Source organism: Lepidochelys kempii, chromosome 23 (genome assembly GCF_965140265.1).
Source record: "Lepidochelys kempii isolate rLepKem1 chromosome 23, rLepKem1.hap2, whole genome shotgun sequence".
Classification (NCBI taxonomy): Eukaryota; Metazoa; Chordata; order Testudines; family Cheloniidae; genus Lepidochelys; species Lepidochelys kempii.
In genome coordinates this window covers 3,383,304-3,405,748 of record NC_133278.1, presented here as the reverse complement: position 1 = coordinate 3,405,748, position 22,445 = coordinate 3,383,304, and the positions used below count along the sequence as shown (strand labels likewise).

General features: G+C 56.6%; 1 long non-coding RNA gene across 2 annotated transcripts; it reads right to left on the bottom strand.

Annotated features, from left to right (window-relative positions):
* Nucleotides 1-13,027: 13,027 nt before the first annotated feature.
* LOC140902131 (uncharacterized) lies at nt 13,028-20,955 on the bottom strand. Of its 2 annotated transcripts, XR_012156016.1 has the most exons (3): nt 16,939-20,955; nt 14,678-14,697; nt 13,028-13,852 (listed from the first exon to the last, which is right to left on the bottom strand). It is a non-coding gene; the product is annotated as an uncharacterized lncRNA (long non-coding RNA). The 2 variants fall into 2 exon arrangements; XR_012156015.1 differs by lacking the exon at nt 16,939-20,955 and having other exon boundaries at nt 14,678-15,796.
* Nucleotides 20,956-22,445: the final 1,490 nt, after the last annotated feature.

The following is a 22,445-nucleotide window of genomic DNA, read 5'->3' as shown; positions in this document are numbered from 1 at the left end:
GGAGGGTGGATGTGAAGTGAAACGGACGAGGTGCTGAAACTGAAACTGACCAGCCTCCTGTCTCCCCAGGCCTAGAGCAGAGGCTTCTCACTCCCTCAAGGCAGGCTGCTGGTGGTAGGACGGTTGTAGCTTTATACAGATGATCCGTGACTCTACCCGAGAGCCTTCCGGGTGTCCTGAACAAGCCATGTGGCCTTGCTAGCCTCCCGTTGCAGCTGGCAGGCTCTGAGCCTGCCCACTAGGTGCTACTTTTTCTCAGGCTTAAACACCCAAGTGCTATTGATCTCGGAGGGGTTGGTTGCCACCATGTGTGGCTTGCTGTGACTTAAACTTGCCACGCAAACTCCATGCAGCCTGGCTGGGGCGGCAGGCTGGCTCTCATCTTACCAGCAGGGGGTGCTAGGTTCCAGCAAGGGGAAGTTAAGCATCCCAGGTTGGGAGTCCGTTTGGCAAGTGATTCCTCCTCCTGGGATCTCCTCCCAAGTTCATCCCAACTTGGCTGGCCTGCCAGATTCCTGCCCCCAGCCCCTCTCATCTCCTCCCTAGTGGTCTGGATCCTCAGGGGGGCGGAGGCAGAGTTGCAGGTGGAAGATGGCAGGAAATTACCCAGGACGGGGGCATGTCTGGCAAGCAGGCAGGGCTGGTGTTCACTATACCCACTGTCTGTACCCCAGGCCAGATTTCTCCAGGTCGCTCTGTTCCTGTCTAGGCTCTAAACCAAGGAAGGGACAGACTTTTTCCCATAAATCCTCTGCTCTGAGCTAAGCTGTGCAAACAGCCAAGCTCACAGGCCAAACCTGCCTGTTTGTTTGGGAGCCGAGACCTTCAGCAAAGTTGGCCGGATCTTATGGGCTGAATTGTTTTAGGGCCAGATTCTAAAAACCCAAATAGGCTCCTGAATTATTATTCTTCCTCCCCCACCCCCTCATGTTTCAGATCCATCTGCTATTCTCTGCCCCTCCTCACTGGGCTGGGAATGGAGCAGTGTTTAGACTATATGGTTTAATTTCACAGCCCCACCCTATAGGTAGAAAACAACGGCCTCCCCCCACTCCCCCCTCAGCTCTGCAGCGTCCTCCTGCTGGCTGGCTACTCTCTGTGTCTTTCCCTGTTTAAACCTCTTCAGTTATTTTGAAGACAGCTACTAATCTTTCAAAGGTAGAAGGCTTCCTCTGCTAGGCTAGCGTCGCTGGGCTAGTATCTAAGGCAAAGAGTTTTCAAAGATGCCTTGGGGGTGGATTTGAGAATCCCGCTCCAGTGGGAATAGCTTGTTTTCCATGCAACTGATCAGACCTGTGCATCTAAGGAGGGGGGTGGAAAGTGACAGAATTTCTGCATGTGTGGATGCTCTATTCTGGAATAATTCATGGGCTTCCCAAGCAGAGCAATAGTTGTGGAACAAAATTTGCTCTGAAATGGAGCAGGGAAATAGGGAGTAATTCTGCAAGAGTTATTCCAGTCAATATCCCTTCTCTCCCTCCTCCCCCCCCCCGACCAGCCCTTCCTCAAAAATGTAGGTTTGAAAAGCCTTAGTCTGTTTTTTTAAATTATATTTTAAACTATTTATTGTCTTTTAAAAAATCCTATTTCTGATATGGGAACCAAATCTTTTTAGAGGAGCATAAACTTATTTTAGTTTATCCTGCACGCCGAAATTCAGGACCAGCGCCTGCCTTAAGGATCTGACTGTAACCATGCTGAATCTAACTTATTGTGAAATTGGTTTCTTGTTTATTTATAGTGGTTTCACTCTGCTTTTTTATAGATCTATAAAATTAATATAATGGGTGATTATTTTTTTTTATGGATTGTATCTATTTCCTGACTGTAATAAAACTGTCTCTTTTTGTGCATCTGGTGCTCTGCTTAATCTTTAAGGTGAAGGCCGGCTCTGTTTTTTAGCGACTGTTTAGTATCATGGTAGCAACTTACGGAGGAAGAATAATACTAAACTAGGCCCTGATCTTGCACGTGTTTAACTTCAAGCTTCTGGCACTAAGCCCATGTTGAACTTTAAGCAAGAGTGTTGGCTGGTTCAGTGTTTCAAGGGCAGATGTTCAGCAAATCCCTGACTCCTAGGTTCCACTGACTTCACTGAAGCTTAAACAGGTCCTGTGGCACTCTCGGAGCAAAGATGTAAGTAAAGATGGTGAAACTCCCTGTCAGTGTCTGGCGCACCGGGCCTGGGACTTCCAAGACCTGGGCTGTGCTCCTAGTTATGCCCACTGGCCCTGCTGGGCGATCCTCGGGCACGTCAGCTTGCCCCAGTTTCCCCACCTGTCAAATGGAGATGCTGATGCTACCCTCCTTTGTAAAGCACTTTCAGATCTGCTCTGAAGTGCTAGGGGTTGTTTACAGTGAGGATGTGGCCATATGTTGAAAACCCTCTTTTTAACAAAAACAACTTGTTTGTGGTGGGGGGTTCCCCTGAAATTTTCCACTTTCAGTAAACTTTCTTGGGGGCACATGTCTCTGCTCCCCCCACCCCCGACAACTAAAGGACTTAATTCTACCGTGGGGGAGGTTTTCAAAACAGGGGGTGAAGTGTTTTCTTTGACAGATAGCCTCCCCTGTTCTAGAATTTCCCCTGATTTAAAAACTGGCTGTTCAGCAACCCCAGTGTGGATGTAACAGGATGAGGCCACTGCCCTGTCACAGACCCAATGTGCTGTGTTTTTTGTCTTGGGTACCTGTCCGGTGCCCTGGTACCTCCCAATCTCTACCCCACTGATCCCCACCACAAGCTAGGGCAGGGCTGCCAGTCCCGTTTTCTTTCCAAGCAATGTCTCTGACACGCACATTATTGATCCTTCTCCTTTAGCCACTAGCTTGTCTGATGCTATTTCTGATGTAACCAGCTTCCCTGCCCCGCCCCTTGTTTTGGTCTGGAATCTTGCCGGAGAGCAGAAGCATTGGAATCAAGTTGCTCTGTGATCAACCAGCAACGTGGCCACAAAGATAAGAGCTGCCCTGCTGGGTCAGACCAGTTTTGCCCAAATCCTGTCTCTGCCAGGAGTTCAGGGGGAGTGTACAGGACAAGACAATTATGGCGTGACCCACCCATGTCTTCCGCTCCTGGCTTTTGGCAGTCAGAGGTTTAGAGTTGCCCTGAGCGGGGGGGGTTGTGTCCCTGACCATCTTGGCGAATAGCTATTGATGGGCCTTTCCCTGGGAATTTATCCAGTGGTGGTGGGGGGAGAGGTGGGTTTTTTTTAACTCAGTCCTACTTTTGGCCATCATAACATCCTGTGGCAATGAGTTCCACAGGTTAGTTGTGCATTGTGTGGGGAAATTACTTCCTCTTGTTTGTACTAAAGCTGTTGCCTCTTAGGTGACCCCTGATTTTTGTATAGTGTGACAGTAACACTTTTGTTTTCCCCCCTACACCATTATTTTATAGACCTCTATCATCTTCCCTCCTTAGTCAGTGCCCTTCCCAGCTGAACAGCCCTGATCTTTGTAGTCTCTCCCTGTACAGAAGCTGTTCCATACCCTTAATCATCTTTGTTTGCCCTTCTCTCTACCTCTTTCCAGTCCCACTGTGTCTTTTTTTTTTTTTTTTTGATGGACTCACCAGAACTGGCCACAGTTGTCAAGGTGTGGGTGCACCAGGAATTTATATAGTGGCGTTATCCTGTTTTCTATCCCTTTCCTAATAGCGCCTAGCAGACTGCTGGCCTTTTTGACCATACTCGGGGCTAGTTTTCCAAGAACTATCCGCAGCGACTCCAAGATCTTGAGCGGTAAGAGCTAATGTAGACGCCACCGTATGTACAGCAGGGATTTTGTTTTCCAGTGGGTGTTGCTTTGCACTTATCAACAGTGAATGTCATCTGCCGTTTTGGCACCCAGTTTAGTGAGATCCCTTTGTAACTCTTCTCAGGCAGCTTTGGCCTTTGCTAGCTTGAATAATTTTATTTCCTCTGCAACCATTGCTACCTCGCCATTCGCCCCCTTTTCCAGATCGCTTATGAATGTCGACCAGTACAGGCCCTAGTACAAAGCTGTGGGGGAATCCCACTATTTACCTCTCTGCACTGTATAACCGGACCACCTAACCCTACCCTTTTCCTAGCTTTCATCCAGTTACTGATCCATGAGAAGACCTTCCCTCTTATCCCATGATGACTTGGTTTCCAAAAAGGAGGAGCCTAATTTCCAAGCCTTTCTGAAAAGCAACCACTAAGGGTAGCTAGGAAACCTGCCTCTTCTCTCTTATCTAGGGTCTCAAGTAAGTGTACTCCATTCCCATTTTACAAATGGGGAAACTGAGGCACGGGGAGAACTAGTGGCTTGCCCTATGACTAGGCTCACTTTCCAAACACTCTCCTTCCCCTGCCCATTCAGGTCAATTGGCCCCCAAGGCCAGCTAGCCTGCATTCAGCCCCTGCTGGGCCTGGTTGCATCTGATCATCCTACAGCTGGGGGATAGGGATGATTGCGTCAGCGGGGTGGTTTCCAGTCACATGTAGCTGCCCGTGGGGCCCAGCCAGCTGTGCACCGTGTCCGTGTGATAATATAGAAATGTCACTCCTTCCCCCGGGAAGCTCACATGCCACGATGGTTCTGAGCGGCTCTTGTGAACGGACTCAGAACCATTCCTCTGACTAGGAGCAACATCCAGTGGGACTGGGGCCTGGAACTGAGCCTTCAAAATAAGTCTCCAAGCTGCTCTGCTTCCCTTGGGCCGGGATTTACGGCAGAGCAACGTGAAACTAAACCGTGAATGCTCTTGTTTGTATTCGCCAGGGGCCCCAGCGGCGTTTGGGCTCCTAGTGTGCAAGGCTCTGCACAGCCTTGGGGGAGAGACGGGGGCAGCTGGGGAGTCACAGGTGGAGCGATGATTCTGTGGATTCAGGTAGCTCCTAGAGGCCACACCAAAGGGGGGGGCCTGACGAGGCGCTGCCCTCAAGAGCTTACCACTGAAACAGATGAGAGGGGAAACTGAGGCACAGGGTGGGGATGTGATTGGCCCATGGTCACCAAGGAGAGCGAGGGCCGTCTTCACTACACGTCAAAGGGGTGTTATTAGCAGACACAAAGCAAGTCGTGAGAAAGCTACAACTGGGTAATAGCACCCCTTTATACCCTAGCAAGGCCCAGGCTCCAGCGTTTTGCCCTGCTGATGTACGTGGGCGCAGGCTGAAGGGGGAATGGGGCCCCTCCCTTTCTTGTTTGAAAACCGGGGCGCTGTAGGGCACTTAAATTCCCTCCCTCCCTCAACTGATGCATTTTAAAAAAATCTCTTTAAAAACCAAGCAGCCTTCAAAGCTTTCACATGACGGTTCAAGGGCCTCTGCAAAGTTCAACCTCGTCAGATCATCCTAGCCAGGCCAGGTGATGGAATTTACCAGCTGGGTCCTGGCTGCCAGGAAAGGGCGGGTATGGGGGGAGGTCTCCACCAGCCTGCAGTGACCCCATCTCCCCCAGCAGAGATTAGGGGCAGGCAAGCTGGGAAGGGGCGGGGGGAATAGGTTTGGGCCCCATATGTCCCGGTGATCTGCCAAACAAAACTGCCAGCTCCCAATAACTGGCCATCAGTTCCCTCCCTCCCGCCAACGGCTCAGTTTTAAAGGGCTTATGTCGTGGCTTTTCTGTAGGGGGAGCTTGGGGGGGGGGGGAAGCAGCTGTCCTGTTTATGCAGCGGGGTGGGGGTGGGAGCCCTCTTTGCTGTTTGCACCAGTGCCTGGGCAGCTGGGGCGGGATCTGGGGTTTGCACCCTCAGCGGAGATGGGTTTTAGCAGGGGTGGGGTGGAGTTCTGCCGCACTGAGCGAGCCAAAGTCGGGCATCATTCTGGAGCCGTTCACACGGTTGATCCCGATTTCTGCTCCCCCCACACCCAGCCCCCTTCACCCATCTGCTCACAGGCCCCTGTGGAGGGGCTAGCGGAGGGTGCCCCCTGGAGGTCGCAGTTGGGAGTGCAGCGGGAGAAATTTCCAGCCGGCACCTTGGGAATCAGGGAAGGGCCTGGATTTCAACTCGCTTCGGCCTAGCTGCCTTGAGTTTTCAGGACTTAATGCTCCAGGCTGCTGCACCCGGCCCCAGAGGATGGTACTCCCATTGGAAGCTGTCGGGGCAGAGGCCATCTTTGTGTTCTGGGTTTGACACAGTGGAGGCTGGGTCAATAAGTGGGGTGCCTAGGTGCCTACTGTAATACACCTAATAGCCATGTAAATGTACAGCACCTGGCACAATGGGGGCCTGGCCTCTGAGCGAGTCTCTTAGGTACTACTGTAATTCACCTAGTAGCAATAAAATTGTACAGCTCCTGGCACAATGGGGTCTAGCCCATTGTGGATTTACAACTAGGTGTTACCTAGGTAATACACCTAATAGCAATAAGAATGAACAGCGCCTGGCACAATAGGGTCCTGGGCCACACATGGGCCTCCTGTTGTAAAAGTGGCCAGGGGCTCAGGAAAGAGCCCTGGGAGCGGGACTGATTCAAGGGCTGGGAAACCTGCCTTCCAGCAATAAGCTACGGGACTTTTTGTGTGGCCCAGTGGATCACGCAAGGTGTGGGGATTCAGCAGAGTTGGGTTCTGGGCCTGGCGCTGCTGCTGGGTGACCTTGGCAAGTCACGGCGCTGCTGCTGGGTGACCTTGGCAAGTCACGGCCCTGCTCTGGGCCTCAGTTTCCCCATCTAAAAAATGAGGACAATTAGACCAGCCTCCTTGGCAAAGCGCTTTGGGATCGGCAGATGAAAAGTGCCAGATGAGATGACAAGGAGAGTTAGGACCCTGAATAATTTGAAGAGCTGAGCTTGGCTCTTGTCATTGATTATACTGTTCAGGCTAAGAGGCCTAGAGGAGGAGATTTCTGTTAGCTGGGAGCTCTTTAATCAACCATACAGCAGCAGTAAGATCCAGGGGCTGGGAGCTGAAGCTGGACATGTTCAGACTAGAAACGGGGGCAGGTCCACATTTTTCACCGGGAAGGGGCTTGACCATTGGAGCAGCTCCCGAAGGGACGGGGCAGCTTCTCCATCTCTCAGAGTCTTTAGCTCAAGACAGGGTGCCCCTCGCTCACATCTGCTCTAGCTCAGCCACAAGATATGGGCTGGATGCTGGAACGGCCGGGCGGGGTGGGCTAGCCTGCATTCTAGTTGCTGGCCCCGTCCCCATGCAGCAAGGAGCTGCCTTTTCCACTATGGGGGAATGCTGCTTCTGCTGGGGGGGTTGGTATGGAGGGCAAAGATGTTGCCCAAGCAATTCCTGCAGCTGGTCCCAGCAATGCTGGACCCGATCCGGGCCCAAGCCAGGTCCCCAAATGACCTTCTGCTGGTTGAAGAGACCAACCTGATCCAGGCCAGAGGATCTAGGTCTGGGGCGCTCTGCCGTCTGACTGCTGTTATATTATCATCAAGTGCCCCATTATGCCAGGTGCTGCACAGCCACAGAGTGAGAGGCACTCCCCGCCCCCCAAAGAGCTCCCTTAAAGGCTGGGAGGGGAAACTGAGGCACAGAGCAGCAGCAGTGACTTGCCCACGGTCGCTCAGTAGAACCAAGGTGAGAACCCAGAAGTCTTGATTCCCAGTCCTGGTCTCCCCCAGCCCTCGTTCCAACCACTAGGCCCTGCTCCTCTCCCCCATTCCCCCTCTCCCTGCGGCCTCCAAAGGTGCTGGCAGCTGCACCCCCCTCTCATCAGTCTAACCAGCAGGCCGTATGCGAGGGAATCCAGGATAACAATGGGGCGGGGGCGGATGGGGGGAGAAGCTGGTTGTGTTTGTGGCTGGAGAGGCAGATGGGGACAAGCATTAACCACAGAGGCTCTGGCTGTGGCATCCTCCCCGCCCTCCCCCCACCCCCCCGCGCTTTCCCTGGACCAAGGAGCAGGGCAGGAGATGGAGATTGTGCCCATGTGTCTATTCCAGCAGCAGATCAACTCTGTGTTTGTCTGTGTGTGTGTGTAGGTAGGTAGCTTCCAGCAGGAGATCAGATGTGTGTACACGTGTACGTGTGTGGGTGTGGGTGTGCGAGCGCTCTAGGGTTGGCCTCCTCTTCTCCCTGCACCAGGGTGGGCGGGTGTTTCTCAGCTGGGGGGGGGGAATGAGGCCCATTGGGGGTGACTCCCAGCTGACACTGCTCTGCAGACAGAGGGCTCTGATTCTCCTTCCCTCCCTCCCCAGCCCCACGTAACCAAATCGCTCCTTGCACTCCTCCCGGTGTAAATCAGGAGTCACTCCACTAGAGTCAGCGGGGCCCATTTCCTTCGCCCTGGTGTAAACCAGGAGGGAGATGCGTGTGAGGACCCTTGCCATGCATTCCCCGGATGCCCCAAACAAGGGTCAATGAAGCACAGAAGACCCCCCCTCCATGCACCACCACTGACAAAGCCGTGCGATGCCCCCTTTCCTCCAGCCGGGGGCGCCCTTGGCCCACTTTACCGTCAGGCGGCTTCCGCGCTGCAAAAGGCCTCCATCTCCTTGCTTGAAGGTTTCCATGGCATGACGCCAGGAGTGAGTTCACACCAGTCTCAGCCCTAGCTCGGGGCACGTTTCATCGCTCAGGGCTGCCTGCCCCACCCCACTCGCCTGCTGCTCTTGTCTCACTGGCACGGAGCCCGGGACGGTGATTCACGCCCGCACTCCCCCCTTCCCGCCCCTGAAAGATGCCTATCACGTCTTTCTTGGAAATGAGAGACAGAGGTCCCTGGGTTCAGCCTGCATCAGCTCAGCCCCACAGCTTGGGAACACAAACAGCCGGGGCAGAACCCCTCCGGCAGAGGGAAACCCCCAGCCAGACTCAGCGGGGCGTTAACACGGCTATTTACGGGTGTCTGACAAAATGCGGGGCGTAGAGACCCCGGCTGAGATCAGGGCCACATTGGGCTGGGTGATAGGCAGATGCTGACTGAGGTCAGGCCGCCGTTGGGCCAGGCGCTGCACAGACCCCAACAGATCGGGGCTCCAACTGTGCCAGGTGCTGTACAGACCCTGACGAAGATCAGGGCCCCGTTGCGCCGGGTGCTGTACAGACCCCGACGGAGATCCTGGGTTCTGGATCTAGCCGGTTTTAAAGACAAGAGCCATCTATAAAGTCTGAATCTGAATTTGTGTTTCCACCAGCCCAAAGCTCAAGGTGGTGCTGCGCTGGGCCCACGCACACTCACGGGAAAAAATATCAGTCTGCAAACCAGGCCGGGCTTAGATGGGGAATGGTGCAGCTATGCCAGATATCTGTGTGGGGAAACATGCAGTCTGGACCCAGGAAACAGCCAACTGAGCATTGCTTAAGCTAAGATGCTGTCTGGCCTTGTGGTCACAGCATGGGCGTATGGCTCAGGTGAGCTGGTTTCTAGTCCTGCCACTGCCTCCCTGTGCGACCTTGGCCAAGTCACTTTCCCTCTCTGCCACTCAGTTCCCCCCCCCAGTCCTTGCTCAGTCAATATAGTTGGTAAACTATCTGGGGCAGGGACGGTTGTGGCTTTGTCAGGCTCAACCCTGGGGTTTTCCCCTTAACACCCTCCGCATCCCCCTGCCGCTATCACCCCTACATAGGGAAACACTCCCTAAGCTACAGTGTTCCCTGCAAGGCAGTTGGTGGTGCGTCCCGGGCGGTCCTCCAACCCCCCCCCCCCCCCCGGACTAGCGCTGTCTCTGGTCAGCGCCCCTCATCTCGAGTGCTAGATGCCCCCCAAAAAGTTCTGAGCTAGTGAAATTCTTACATCAGTGCCGTTTTAAGGGCATCTGCCCGCGGGGCTTCCATCAGGCCTGCTCCATCCGCCTCGGCACAGAAACCTGCAGCGTAGCCCCAACCCTAGATTTCAACCCCTCTCCACCCCCCCCCCCCCCCCGGGCAGCTAACTCAGAACTCGGCACAGACTGCATTGGTGTTTCAGTGACAGCGGGTAACCTCGTTCTTCGCCTTTCTTGCCGGCTGACTCATTCAGGCTCGGACGAGATTCATTTCTTGTTTTCGTTTGACTCATTCGCTGCCGCCTGGAGCGTGCTGACTTGAAGCGAATCTCAGGCTTCGGGGTTTCACCCAAATCCCCCTCTGTTGGGCCCAGGGACTTCAGTTCCGCTCAAGAATTTCAAGCCCCCAGAGATCAAACTATTCTGTGCCACGAGCAGAGAGCAGGAGAGACTGCGGTGCTGCCGATGCCCAAAGCCCCTGCCACGGCAAGGAATTGCTCAAGCGAGATATCCCAGCCGGCGAACTGCGCCCCTGAAGATGGAAAGCACAACCCCCTCACCCCCCAAGGCCTCTGCCAATCTGACCTGGGGGTGGGGGAAATGCCCTCCTGGCCCCAAATCTGGGATCAGTTGGATGCTGAGCACATGAGCTAAAGCCACCAGCCAGGCATCTAAGAAAAATAATTCTCTGTACTGCCCCCAGCCCACCTTGCCCTGTGTCCTGTCTCCAACTGCGGCCAATCTCTGATGCTTTAGTGGAAGGTGAGACAGCCCCCAGGTTTAAAGTGTGCATGGCGTTGGGGCAGGGGTGGGGAGAGAATCCTTCCTGACTCATGTGGGTGATTGGATGAAGCCCTGAAGCATGAGATTGGACTCTAGTCATTAGCATACAGGTAGACCCAAACGAATCAGCAGAAAACAATAAATTATAAAAATCCTCACTCTTATTCGCTCAGTGATCTGGGCAGCAAGAAAAGTGGGGACAGAAGAAAGGGTTTTTAAAACCTGGCACTTTTCCTCGTGCCCCTTGTTTGAAAGGTTTGAATGAGTCAAAGCTTGGCAGGTTGGTCTACAAAGCGTGCTGATTGCAGCCCAGATATAGACATATTTGAGCTAGCTTCTATCTAACTAGACTACTTGACTGGCAGGCAGGACTCCTGGGTTCTATCCTCAGCGGCAGGAGGGAGAGGGGTCTAGTGGTTTAAGGAGGGGGGCTGGGAGCCAGGACTTCTGGCTTCTTGCCCCAATTCTAGGAGGGGAGGGGGGTCTAGAGAGTTAGCACAGGGCTCAGGGGAGGTGCTGGGAGCCAGGACTCCTGGGTTCTATCCCAGCTCTGGGAGGGGAGTAGGGTCTAGTGGTTAGAGCAGGGGGCTGGGAGCCAGGACTTCTGGGTTGTATCTCCAACTTTGGGAGGGGAGTGGGGTCTAGTGGTTAGAGCAGGGGGGGGCTGGGCACCAGATCTCCTGGGTTCTATCCCAGCTCTGGGAGGGGAGTGGGGTCTAGTGGTTAGAGCAGGGGGGGCTGGGCGCCAGATCTCCTGGGTTCTATCCCCAGCTCTGGGACGGCGGCAATGTGTGCTGGGAATCAGGACTCCTGGTGTCTCACGAGATCAAAGCTAGGTGGAGTAACAGTAGCAGTGGATCCAGGGGGCAGGGGGCATGGCTCGGCCGTGCCCATGCTGCCCTGGCTTCATTGCTGGTGTTACTTGTGCCAACTTTGCTCCAGCTTCCTGCGTGCAGCATAGCCCCACCGCAGACAAGCACCCAGCGGGGCCTCTCAGGGCAGAGGGGCAGAAGGTGTGAGCATGGAGCCCATTATGAGGTTAGCCTGTGGCTGAGCCACGCAGGGACGGCTAACCCAGCACCGTGGGGCCTTTGGGTGCATTCGCGTTCCCTTTACCGGGGGCGGGGGGCTTTCTGCACCGCTCCAGGCCGATGGCTAGTGAGTCATGGATTGCTGCTGTGCGAATGGCTCAGAGCCCAAGGGGAGTCCTTCTGAGAGGGGCGCAGCGCTCAGCCTTTCCGCTTGCTGCCCGCAGGGAATTCCCCCGTCAGAGGGGAGTCAGCACCCCGTAGACGGGAAAGGCCCCCAGTCTTATTCCTTGTTACCTTGAGCCAGCCAGTCCCTTGCTCTGGGGCCAGATGAGAGCTGGTGCCCCGTAGAGGAGAAAGACCCCCTTCCCCTTATCCTGCCCCCAAGGTACTGCCCCAATCCCCAGTTCCTGGGGTTCTGCTGGCCCCCAGTGACTTTGTCTGTCTGTGGGGCACGATGAGGTCTCCCCATGGAATGTCCCCAGCTCCCTACTAAGAGGTGATACCCCCCAGAGCTGTCCTGGACTCTGTCCTGACCCCTCCCCTCCCACCCTAGGCTACCGGTGGGCACGAGCCCCCATCCCCGGCTGGCCAAGCCATCGGGCTGCTGGGCACAATGCACAGCTGGGGAGAGGGCGAGATTTCCCCAGCCCCCAGAGGTCGGGGCACACTTTAGGGAGCAGTGGGGAGCAGAGGGGGGGGCATGTCTAACCCCTGCCTGGTTCTTCCTTAGGCCTGGCCGGGGCTGGGGCAGCAGAGCGAGGCAGGTTGGCCGGGGACACATGGTGTTTGCCAGGAACCCGGTTATTTGACCCGAAGGTTTACGATGGCCGGTTGAGATGGAGATCGGGTGTCACTGGGCAACGGTCTCCAGTAACCAGGCAACGGGAGCCTGTAGCCCGGGAGACCGGCCAGGCGTCCCTCCCCAGCTGGCTTAGCTGGGGGCCTGGTTCAGCTCCTTCCCCGCCTCAGCTTCCAGGCCCTACAGTATCCTGCTGGCAGGGTCCTCGCTCCCTGTGCAGTGCGAGAGACAGCCAGGAAAGGGTTAATGCCAGGGAGGGGGGTGGGGCCTAGTGGTGAGAACAGGGGGGGCAGGGAGCCTCGAGTTGGGCCTAGTGGTTACAGCGGTGGGTGGGTGGGGGCTGGGAACCAGGACAGCCCCTCTCTGTGCCTCGGTTTCCACCTCCTGTGAAACGGTCCCAACCAGCAGCTCTCTCCTGTTCAGCTGAGGGCTGGCGGGCAGGGCCCAGCCTCCATGCCAGCGCGTGTGGGGCGAGAGAGGGCCCCTGGGGTCGGCAGCTCCCGCGGCTGCATCAGCGCCCCCGGCTGCATCAGCGCCCCAGCTGTTTGCTGGCCTGAGGAGCTCGGCTCTGTGCCACTCCAGCTGCCCTTGACTCCCGGCCCGCATTCCACAGGCGGCTGGGAGCCTGTGGCCGTGACGCAGGACCCACAAGGCCGCGTCCCTGCCAGGGGCGCGGAGCCAGCAACGGGCACAGGCAGCCAGTCGCTTGCAGCCGCTTCTGGACACCCGGCCTCGGCCCCCGCCTGCCTCTCCCTCGTCTACTTCCTTTCTTTCCCATTCCCCTCGTCTCCTGTCTTTCTTTCCCCACCTCCTGCTCCTCTCAGGGGGCAGTGGGGCGAGGGAGGCGCAGGCTTGGCTTCTGGCCACTCGCTACTCCGGTAGAGCTGTTCTCATGGGTCTCGTGCTGGGCCCAACGTCCTCTTTCAGTGGCATATAGGGTTCTCCTTCACTTCCTGTCCTAAACTTGTCTGCCGCTAACCCGGTGCTGCGTTCCACACCAGAGGTGGCTGCATCTCAGCGCCGAACAGTCACCCCCTGGGTTGCGCAGGCCACGTGGCTTTTAAGTCAGCTGCTGAGCCCCACCGCAGGGGAGCCGCAATCCCTGGGCGGCTACACCTACCACGGTTGGGCTTTTTAACCCAGTCTAGGGGATTTAGACACAATGGCTTTCTTTATTTACCCTCCTGCCGTAACACAAGACCACGGGCTGATCATGAGAAATACGGGGCCCCTGCTGGTGGAAATCAGAGACAGTGGAGCTGCGTCAGTTTGAACCTGCGGAGAATTGGACCCACTTCTTTTTTTAACTAAACACAGTGCAGATTGGTGGGTGGAACTCACTGCCACAAGCTGCTGAGTGAGGCTCAGACTTCAGCAGGGTGCAGCATATATGCAGCTAATAAGAATATCCACAGGTACTTTAGACCAGGTAACCTGACACCATTCTGAACGTTGAACCCCAGAACCTGGGCGAACGTACACCTTAGATCCATGCAGCCAGTCGGACTTTGACTCCGTGGTAACGTTCCCTTTGTTGCTGCAGCCTTTATCGAGATCAGCACCCCCGTCGTGCCCGATGCTGCCCAGGAACAGCTCCCGCCCTAGTGAGCAAACCGTCTAGTGAGACAAAGGATGGGGAAACTGAGGCAGAGAAGAAGCGAATGGCCGGGGGGGTCAGCCAGTGGCGCCAGGAATGGAACCCAGGTGCCCTGACATGCCGGCTACGCCTGTGAGCGCCAGGCCTTGCTGTCTCTGCAGCGGGGGCAGGGAGGACACCCCGCTTGCTGAGAACTGCATAGGTCCCCCTCCCTCCTCCTCCCCCCCAGTGACTCTGCTGGTATCAGTTCCTTGAATTGCCTTTTATGGCAGGCTGGCTGGAGTTGTGTGGGAGGGAGGGCAGGAGAGTGGGAATGGGAAATGCGGGAGGCGGGCGGGGAGGGAGGATCCTACTCAGCAGTGGGCCAGGAGTGGGGAAGCCAAGGGCTGCTTGCGTCACATCACTGGGGTGGGTTTGTTTGGGGGAGGGGGTCCTCCTGCAGGTTCGGGCGGAGTGACACAACGTGTTCTGACACCCCCCACCCCATCCTAAGCCTCCACCTCCCCTCCTAGGGTGACCGGACAGCAACTGCGAAAAATCGGGACGGGAGTGGGGAGTAATAGGAGCCTATATAAGAAAAAGACCCCAAAATCGGGACTGTCCCTATAAAATCGGGAGATCTGGTCACCCTACCCGCCTCCCCACGCGGGAGGGCAGCCCTGAGCTCCCACCAGGGTGTGCCAGGGGGTGAGGCAGCCCAGCGGGTGGGGTGGGGCACAGCCCCCCCCCACAATGCCCTCCACAGCCACCACAGTGCCCCCCACCTTGCCGCACGTGGCGGCTGCGCAGTAACACCCCCCCACCCCCCACATTCTCGTGAGTTTCCTACCTGGGACGTCACTCACTGATCTGCAATAGAAAAATAGAAAAACCACCAGTCAGAGCCAAATATAGATACTGCGAAGAGCTGCGCCCCGGGGGGAAGGGAGGGGACGCTGGGCCCTGCAAGGAGGGAATTTCTCTTGGGGTTTTGACACCCCACAGCCTGTCCTCAGCGTGGGTACGGCCCCAGGGAGAAAGAAAGGGGGGGTGCCTAGCATTTTGGGTGCTAGCCAAGACCCGGATTTTTATAGATTGCAAGGCCAGAGAGGGGTGCGCGCGCACACACCCTCACACACCCACCCCCGGATAACACAGGTCAGAAAACAGCCTCCAGATAACACAGGAAAAAACAACCCATCTTGATTTAATAATTGCCAGTGATGGAAAAGCCACCACAACCCCCTGGTCAGTGGTTCATTACCCTCCCCGTTAAAAACAGACACCTTATTTCCAGGCTGAATTTGTCCAGCGGCAACTCCCAGCTGCTGGCTTGTGTTAGACTCAGCCCTCTCCAGGTGGGGAGGGATCCCGGGCGCTTAGGCCAGGGGGGCCTGCAAGTGACGAGTCCTGAGTTCTCTCCCCAGCTCTGGGAAGCGAGTGGGGACCAGGGAAGGCTGGGTGGGTGTCCCGTGGGTGGGTGTCCAGTCATCTGGCTCAGGTTCAGCGCCCTGTTCGGCCAGAGAGACCTTTAGCCTCTTGGTGCCTCAGTTTCCCCATCTGGCCAATGGAGGTAGTGGCCCTGCCCTGCCCCACAAGGTAGTGGGAGGATAAACCGCTTCCAGATTGCGAAGCACCCAGACACCACGGTCCATGGAATTAGCTGGGAGAGGGGAGATCAGTGACCATGGCCCATTTGCGCCTCAGTTCGGAGACCCCTAATTGAGGGAGCGTCGGAGCCAAGCTGAGCCCAGCTAGATGTGTCTCACCCCATGGGGTTCAAACCGGCAACCTAGAGGTGCCCCACGGCGCTGAGTAGCATCCAGGGTCAGAGAGGTAGAGGCAATATAGGCTCAGGAGCAAGGTGGGGGGCTAAAGGCACCCCCAGAAGACTCAGCCTTCGGCTATGCTGCAAAGCAGAGTCCCCTGCAGCCAGGCTGGCGTGGGACAAGACCCCTGAGCCGGAGGGGTCCCATCCCCCTGGCCCAGCCGGTCCCTGCGTCCCGACCCCCTGGCCCAGCCGGTCTCTGTGTTTCCCCTGCCCCAGCCCAGCTGGTCCCAGCGTCCTGTCCCCTTGAGGCCCTGCCAGTCTCTGTGTGTGTCCCTGTCCCAGCCGGTCCCTACATCCCGTCCCCCTGAGCCCCAGCTGGTCTCCGTGCGTCCCCCTGGCCCAGCTGGTCCCTGCGTCTCGTCTACCCCGGGCCAAAGCTGGTCTCTGTGTGTCCCCCTGGCCCAGCCGGTCCCTGCATCCGGTCTCCCCCAGGCCCAGCTGGTCTCTGTGTGTCCCCCAGGCCCAACCAGTCCCGGACCCTGTGTCCCGTCTCCCCCAGGCCCAGCGGGTCCCCATGTGTCCCCCTGCCCCTGGCCCAGCCGGTCCCTGCGTCGCCTCCCCCTGGCCAGGCCAGTACTGGAGCTGCAGTTTCCCACCACAGATCGCCCTCTAGCCAGGAGCGCTCCCCCCTCGCCCCACTCCCCGGCTGTGCCGTGGGGCTGGCATGAAAAAGGCCCGGCAGCTCAGCCAGTCCCCTTCCCTTGCCACGGCAGCTCCCGCGCCCCCACCCCTACTGTCCGCTGACAAGCCCAGTTTCCCTCCTGAGAGGAGGAAAGCGGAAGCCGCCCCCCAGCAGCCCCGGCCCTGGCCCGGCCCCACAGTCGCGCCACCACAGGAACTGAATGTGCTGAGCTGCTGCAGAGAGAGCTGGGGGCCACTTCCCCTTTCCGTTGCACAGGGGAAGCTGGGGAGGCCGCCTAGGTGGGGGGGGGGCAGCAGACGTCTCCGCACAGGGGACTTGCATAAGGTCACGTCACTTTCTCCGGCCTGGAAAGAGTCGGCGGGTGGTAAACACGAGCCCCACGGGCAGTGGGTTCCATTGCTGACGTTGGGAGGGGAGTGGGGGCTAGTGGTTAGAGCGGGGGGCTGGGAGCCAGGACGCCTGGGTTCTGTTCCCAGCTCTGGGAGGGGAGTGGGGTCTAGTGGTTGGGGGGGGGGGGCTGGAAGCCGGGACTCCTGGGTTCTATCCCAGCTCTGGGAGGAGAGTGAGGGCTAGTGGTTAGAGCAGGGTGGTGGTGATGGGAGAGGTGCTGGGAGACAGAACTCCTGGGTTCTGTTACCTCCAAAGCTCCTGCACAGTTCAGGCCCAGTTTTCCAAACAATAGTCCCACAGGGACCCTGCCAGCTGGTCTGTGTAGCATCCCATCCGACAGCTCAGTGCGTGCCCCATATCTCACGTCCTTCATGGCCACTTTATGATGGGGCCTCTGCCATTGACACAGCCCGTCTGGCCATATCTGCAGCACGGGCTGAAACAGAGATGCGGGGGTGGGATTGCAAAACCCCAGAAGTCCTGGGTTTCTTTCTGGAGCGTGGGATCAGCCCGTCTCACCAGCAGGCTGGGCCTCAACGTGACCGGACGGCAGGTAAGTTTAACTCCTAAGTACGCACCCCGGTAAGAGTTAAACTCACCGGACAGGTAAGAAAGTGGCCCAGAACTGCTGGATCTGAGCCTCCGCAAACTTGCGGGCGTGTTGGGCGTGTCACCTGGGAGCTGAAATTTGCCACTCGAACACGTCCCTAGCAAAGAGCCCCAACAAACTCCAGGGCCTCCTCTGTGCAGCTCGTTGCTCCGTCCCAAAGGGCTGGACTTTGGGAGTGCTGCTTGGGCCCAACCCCCCAGAATTCCTGAGCCTCACCCAGTGCTGGGGGCTGAGGTACCCCTGAGTAACTTCACTTTGGCACCATGGAAGGAGAGAGAGAGAGAGATGTGGGGCAAGAGGGAACATAAGAATGGCCCTACTGGGTCAGACCAAAGGTCCATCTAGCCCAGTATCCTGTCTTCCGACAGTGGCCAATGCCAGGTGTCCCAGAGGGAATGAACAGAACAGGTCATCATCAAGTGATCCATCCCCTATCGCCCATTCCCAGCTTCTGGCAAACAGAGGCTAGGCACACCATTCCTGCCCATCCTGGCTAATAGCCATTGATGGACCTATCCTCCATGAACTTATCTAGTTCTTTTTTGAAACCTGTTATGGTCTTGGCCTTCACAACATCCTCTGGCAAGGAGTTCCACAGGTTGACTGTGCGTTGTGTGAAGAAATACTTCCTGGGAGAAAGAAAAGAAAGAAAGGAAAAGGTGAGTGTGTTTGGAGATTAGATAGATGTAGTGTATGGAGATTAGATAAATAGATAGATGTGTTGTGATAGTGGATGGCTGCAAGACAATAGTGGCATGAATGTGATGGGAGCGTGTGCAATACATGTGAGTGAAGCAGGAGGAAAGGGTGTCCCTGTACTTTGATTTCCTTTACTCTTTACTTTACTTTACTCTCTGACCGTGCGGCTCACATTGCTCTGAGCCAAGTTGCCTCGCTGGGCAGATGCCAGGCGCTGCCCCTTCCCCGTGCTCAGGAACAGGCTGAGAGGGCGGAGCTTGTGAAAATGGATCAGACGTTCCCTGTTTGCCAGAGAGGCTGGGATGAGAGAAAGAGAGAGAAGACACCTTTATTCCCATAAAAATCACATTAAAAACGATTACAAATGTTATAAAATTACACTATATACCCCCAAAAGATATGAACCATAACATAAAGCACAACATGGCTTAAGCGAACATTAAACCTGGATCACTAAAGCAGCAGCGTCAAAGTTCACCCAACCGATTGTTAACGCCCCAAAAAGTGTCCAGGTTACAAGTCAACTTACAAAAGGGGTAATCGACCAGCAGCTGGGCCACAAACGGGCCTAGCACGTCACGTCACTGTACCCCGAGGCCGGTCTGTTCTGGTGAGATTTCTAAATGGCTAGTTTTGCCTGACCCAGCAAAAAGGGAACCAGGCAGGAAAATGGGCAAATGCGAGCTCTGCATCTCAGTCTGCGAAGGGCTGAGAAGCTGCTGCAATAAACCAAAAGAGGAATCAGGCCTGGGCCACGTAGGTGTCGAAAGCCGTCTAGAAAGGGAACCCGGCACAAACGCCTCTGGGGTGAGAGAGGGTGCATGCAGAGATCAGCTGCTGCCATATTATGCAGGGCCCTCCGCTGCAAGTCACCGGAGAGCAGCCTTGGGAGGAGGTTTCTACAATGTCATCTGAGCTGGGGACAGAGAGTCACCCAGGGGCATCCTCCAGGCTGTATCAGGGCGATCAGAGAGGGTGGCAAACTGCACCCAACTGCAGACCTGCTTCTTGATCACGGGGGCGAAAGGCACATTCACCAAACCCTTCCAGGAAAACAGTCAGTCTGGTTGCACAAGGACCTTGTCCAGAGGGAGAGAAGCTAGCCAGTGAAGGGGACAAAGGGATGCCCCCCAGGAGAACAACCCCCACAAAAACTGCCTGCAAATACTCAGCAGCCCACTGAACTGGAACGGTGGCAAATCCAGGCGCTGTAATCAACCCGGGGCCAGCAAAAATGGGTGAGCGTCAAAGCTCATCCCCCCAGCACGATGGATGAGAGGGAAGGCAAGGGCTTCCAGGCCAATGGGGAGGAGAACACAGGACCTGGGGCCGGAGGCCGCCACCCTGCAGCGGAAATCAATGAGCCCCGGGTGCCCCCACCCTCGTCTCATGGCAGGAACAGCACAGCTGGGTGCAACCAGCAGTAACTATTTAAAAAAATGGTTACTATCCTTCTGAATCCGGTGCCAAAGGCCCGGGAGAGGGTCCAGCCACACTAGCCAGTGCCCCGACTCCGAGGTCACGAGATGGTTGGCAATCCAAACCTGTCCCTGAAAGGAGAATCCGGGCAGGAGGCAGAGCCAATTCTGCAGGCTGCCTTGCATAGGGCGGCCAACCCTCCGGGATTGTCCAGGCATTAAGACTCCGGTTAATCTTGAATCATTCAAATCACTGTGGTCCAATAAAGAAATATAGGACGAGAACGCTGGCCTGGTCCCGAAAGCTTCTAACGTCTGCAGAAGACGACGACGAGTCGCTCTGTCACAGGCCTTCTCCTGGCCCTCTGAAACAAGTCCCACCTCCAGATGACAAGGTTTGCTAACAATTAAGACATCACCAATTAAAAACAAATGATTAGGTGGGCGGCGGTTAGCAATGCCATGTGTCAGATCGGGGTGCGTCAAAGCATTCAGCTGGCGCAGGCCCTGGGCAAAACTTTATCATCAGAACAGAGGAGAGAAAGAGAAAGGTCTTCCGTGCTGTAGATCACAGAGATTCCCCCTTTTTTGGCCGCTGCCCTGAGGAAAACGGAGAGCAGCTCTTTCTCCTGGAGACAGCACGGCTAGAAAAAAAACAGGACCGATAAGATGCCAGAGGCTTGTCGATTTCAGTACCTGGGGCCTGGCCTGTAGAAGGCTGCTGGACTGCATCAGAGAGCTCCTGCCGTGCTGGCGGGGCATCTCGGCACCTCTGTTCCTCACAGGTCAGACAGGTGCAGCTCCCCCCGTGCCAGCACATCCCAGGCTTCAGGGGCAGAGCGCTATCAAGGGAACCGCTGCTTTCCCCCGGGCCGCAGGCTTTGTCTCCAACCCAAAAAAGAACCTTGGGGGAGCGTCAGTTTCACGCAGTGGAGACAACCGGGCCAGGGCTCCTGGCACCATCTCTTCCAGCAAGCACTTCCGGAGCTGGGTCTTCTCCGGGCAGGTCTGGTGAATCTGCGCCGGGTTTCCCACATCAGAGTCGCCACGAAGGCCTAAGATCTCTCATTCTAGGGCCTGATGGCAGCCTGGGGATGCGGATTTGGACCTCACCGACATCCCACCACTGACTCAGGGACTTGTACAGCCACGTCCACTGCCACCGACTCTCCCCAAACACGTCCTGTAACGGTTTGGTATGAAAGCACCCGTGGGATGCACCGGCAGGGAGAGGGAGAGACGCCGGCAGAGCCCGGACGATGCTCAGACAAACGAGTGGGAGACACGGCAGAGTGAACAGACACATCCACACTGGCCTTCGTGGTATAAAAGTGATCCAGTCTAGCCCCTGAAACCTGGCCGGGGTTAGCCCTCACCTTCCAAACAGCTACTAGCCCAAAGGTCTGCAGGAGACAGTACAGTTCCCTGGCTGACGGCTGGCGTGGTTCCTGTCTAAAACATAATCTACAGCTTCAGAGTAACACCCGTGTTAGTCTGTATCCGCAAAAAGAAAAGGAGGACTTGGGGCACCTTAGAGACTAACCAATTTATTTGAGCATAAGCTTTCGTGAGCGACAGCTCACTTCATTGATGCATTCTGTGAAGTGAGCTGTCGCTCATGAAAGCTCATGCTCAAATAAATTGGTTAGTCTCTAAGGTGCCCCAAGTCCTCCTTGTCCATCTAAGGCACAGAGAGGATCCGTGCCCTTGCACGCCGGGAAAAGAGAACGGCTTCCCCAGTCGACATCGGAGCCAGGACCCAAGACAGCGTCCCCTTCCCGTGCCTTCAGCCAGCCCCCTGGCTTAGCAGGGTCTGAGCGCCCCTCTTGCAGAAGGACGAGATCAGCCCCTCCCGGGTGGAGAACTTCCAAGAGTTGTGCCCTTTTACGACCCGCACGGCCGCCGTTAATATTTCGAGAGGCCATCGAGGCTAGATGGAGAGGGCCAAGGGGCCGGGGGAGACATTGGTGAGCAGCAGTACTTCGAACACAATGGGCCCCGTTGGAGGCCTATCTATCTTGGCCACGCCCCACGTGCTTCCTCGACGCTGAGGTCTCTCTCGGGACAAGGGCCGGGGAATGAACAGAGCGCTGGAAGCCAGGGGGTCAGCCTCAGCCTCGACTCCCCCATGTCCCTTTAGTGCGACCCGCGAAGTCGCGCATCTTCCGCACGCCAGCTGCGCCCTTCCTAGCCAGCTGGCGGGCTGGGCCATCAGGAAGGAGCAAGGAGTCAGAGACACCAGCATCATCCGCATCACCTCCCTCAAACTCCACCGGCTCACAGGACCCACCGAGCCCCCACCGCAGTCTGTTTAGAAACAACGCTGGCTCCACGCGGCTCCTCGGGCTGTTCACCCCCATCTCTAGGGCCTGGCTCTGCTCCTCAACCTCCAGGACACGCCCTGGAGACAGAAGGAAGTCGCCAGGGCAGGGGGGCATTGGAAAAAAACTACTTAACTGCAGGAGTAGGCAAGGGGAAAAACAGGAACCCAACAATGCTCCGGCGTCCCTCCTGGGCCGGGAAACATCCCTGCAGATTTACCCCTTCAAGAGGCAGATTTTACAGTCGCACAGCCGAAAGCCTCACCTCTACTCAGCAACACACCCACCGCAGCGCAGCAGTCAGGCTCCAAGCCCCTGGCTTGCGGGTCAAAGGAACCCAGCTGCAGGGAACCCCATGGAGAACCCCCCTTAGCCCCTCCACCAGGGGAAACTGGCAGGGACCAACACCACAAAGAACAAACCAAAACCAAAGCCAGCGGAACGGACCCCCAACCAGTGCACCCCGGCACACACTGAACGCAGCCGTGCTCCCAGAAGCTCCGGCAGGCCCTACCAAGAGGGAGATCCCTGTGGTCAGCCTGGAAGCTGACCCCACTGAGCAGGAGCAATGCAGCAACCATGAGAACCCAGCCCTCTCTCGAGGGAGAATCCCTTCAGCCTGGCTGTGGAGGGGGATTCCAACCCGAAGCTGCCCCCTACTCTAGCCAGTCGTGATCACAGTCTGTGCAGTGCCTGGCAAAACAGG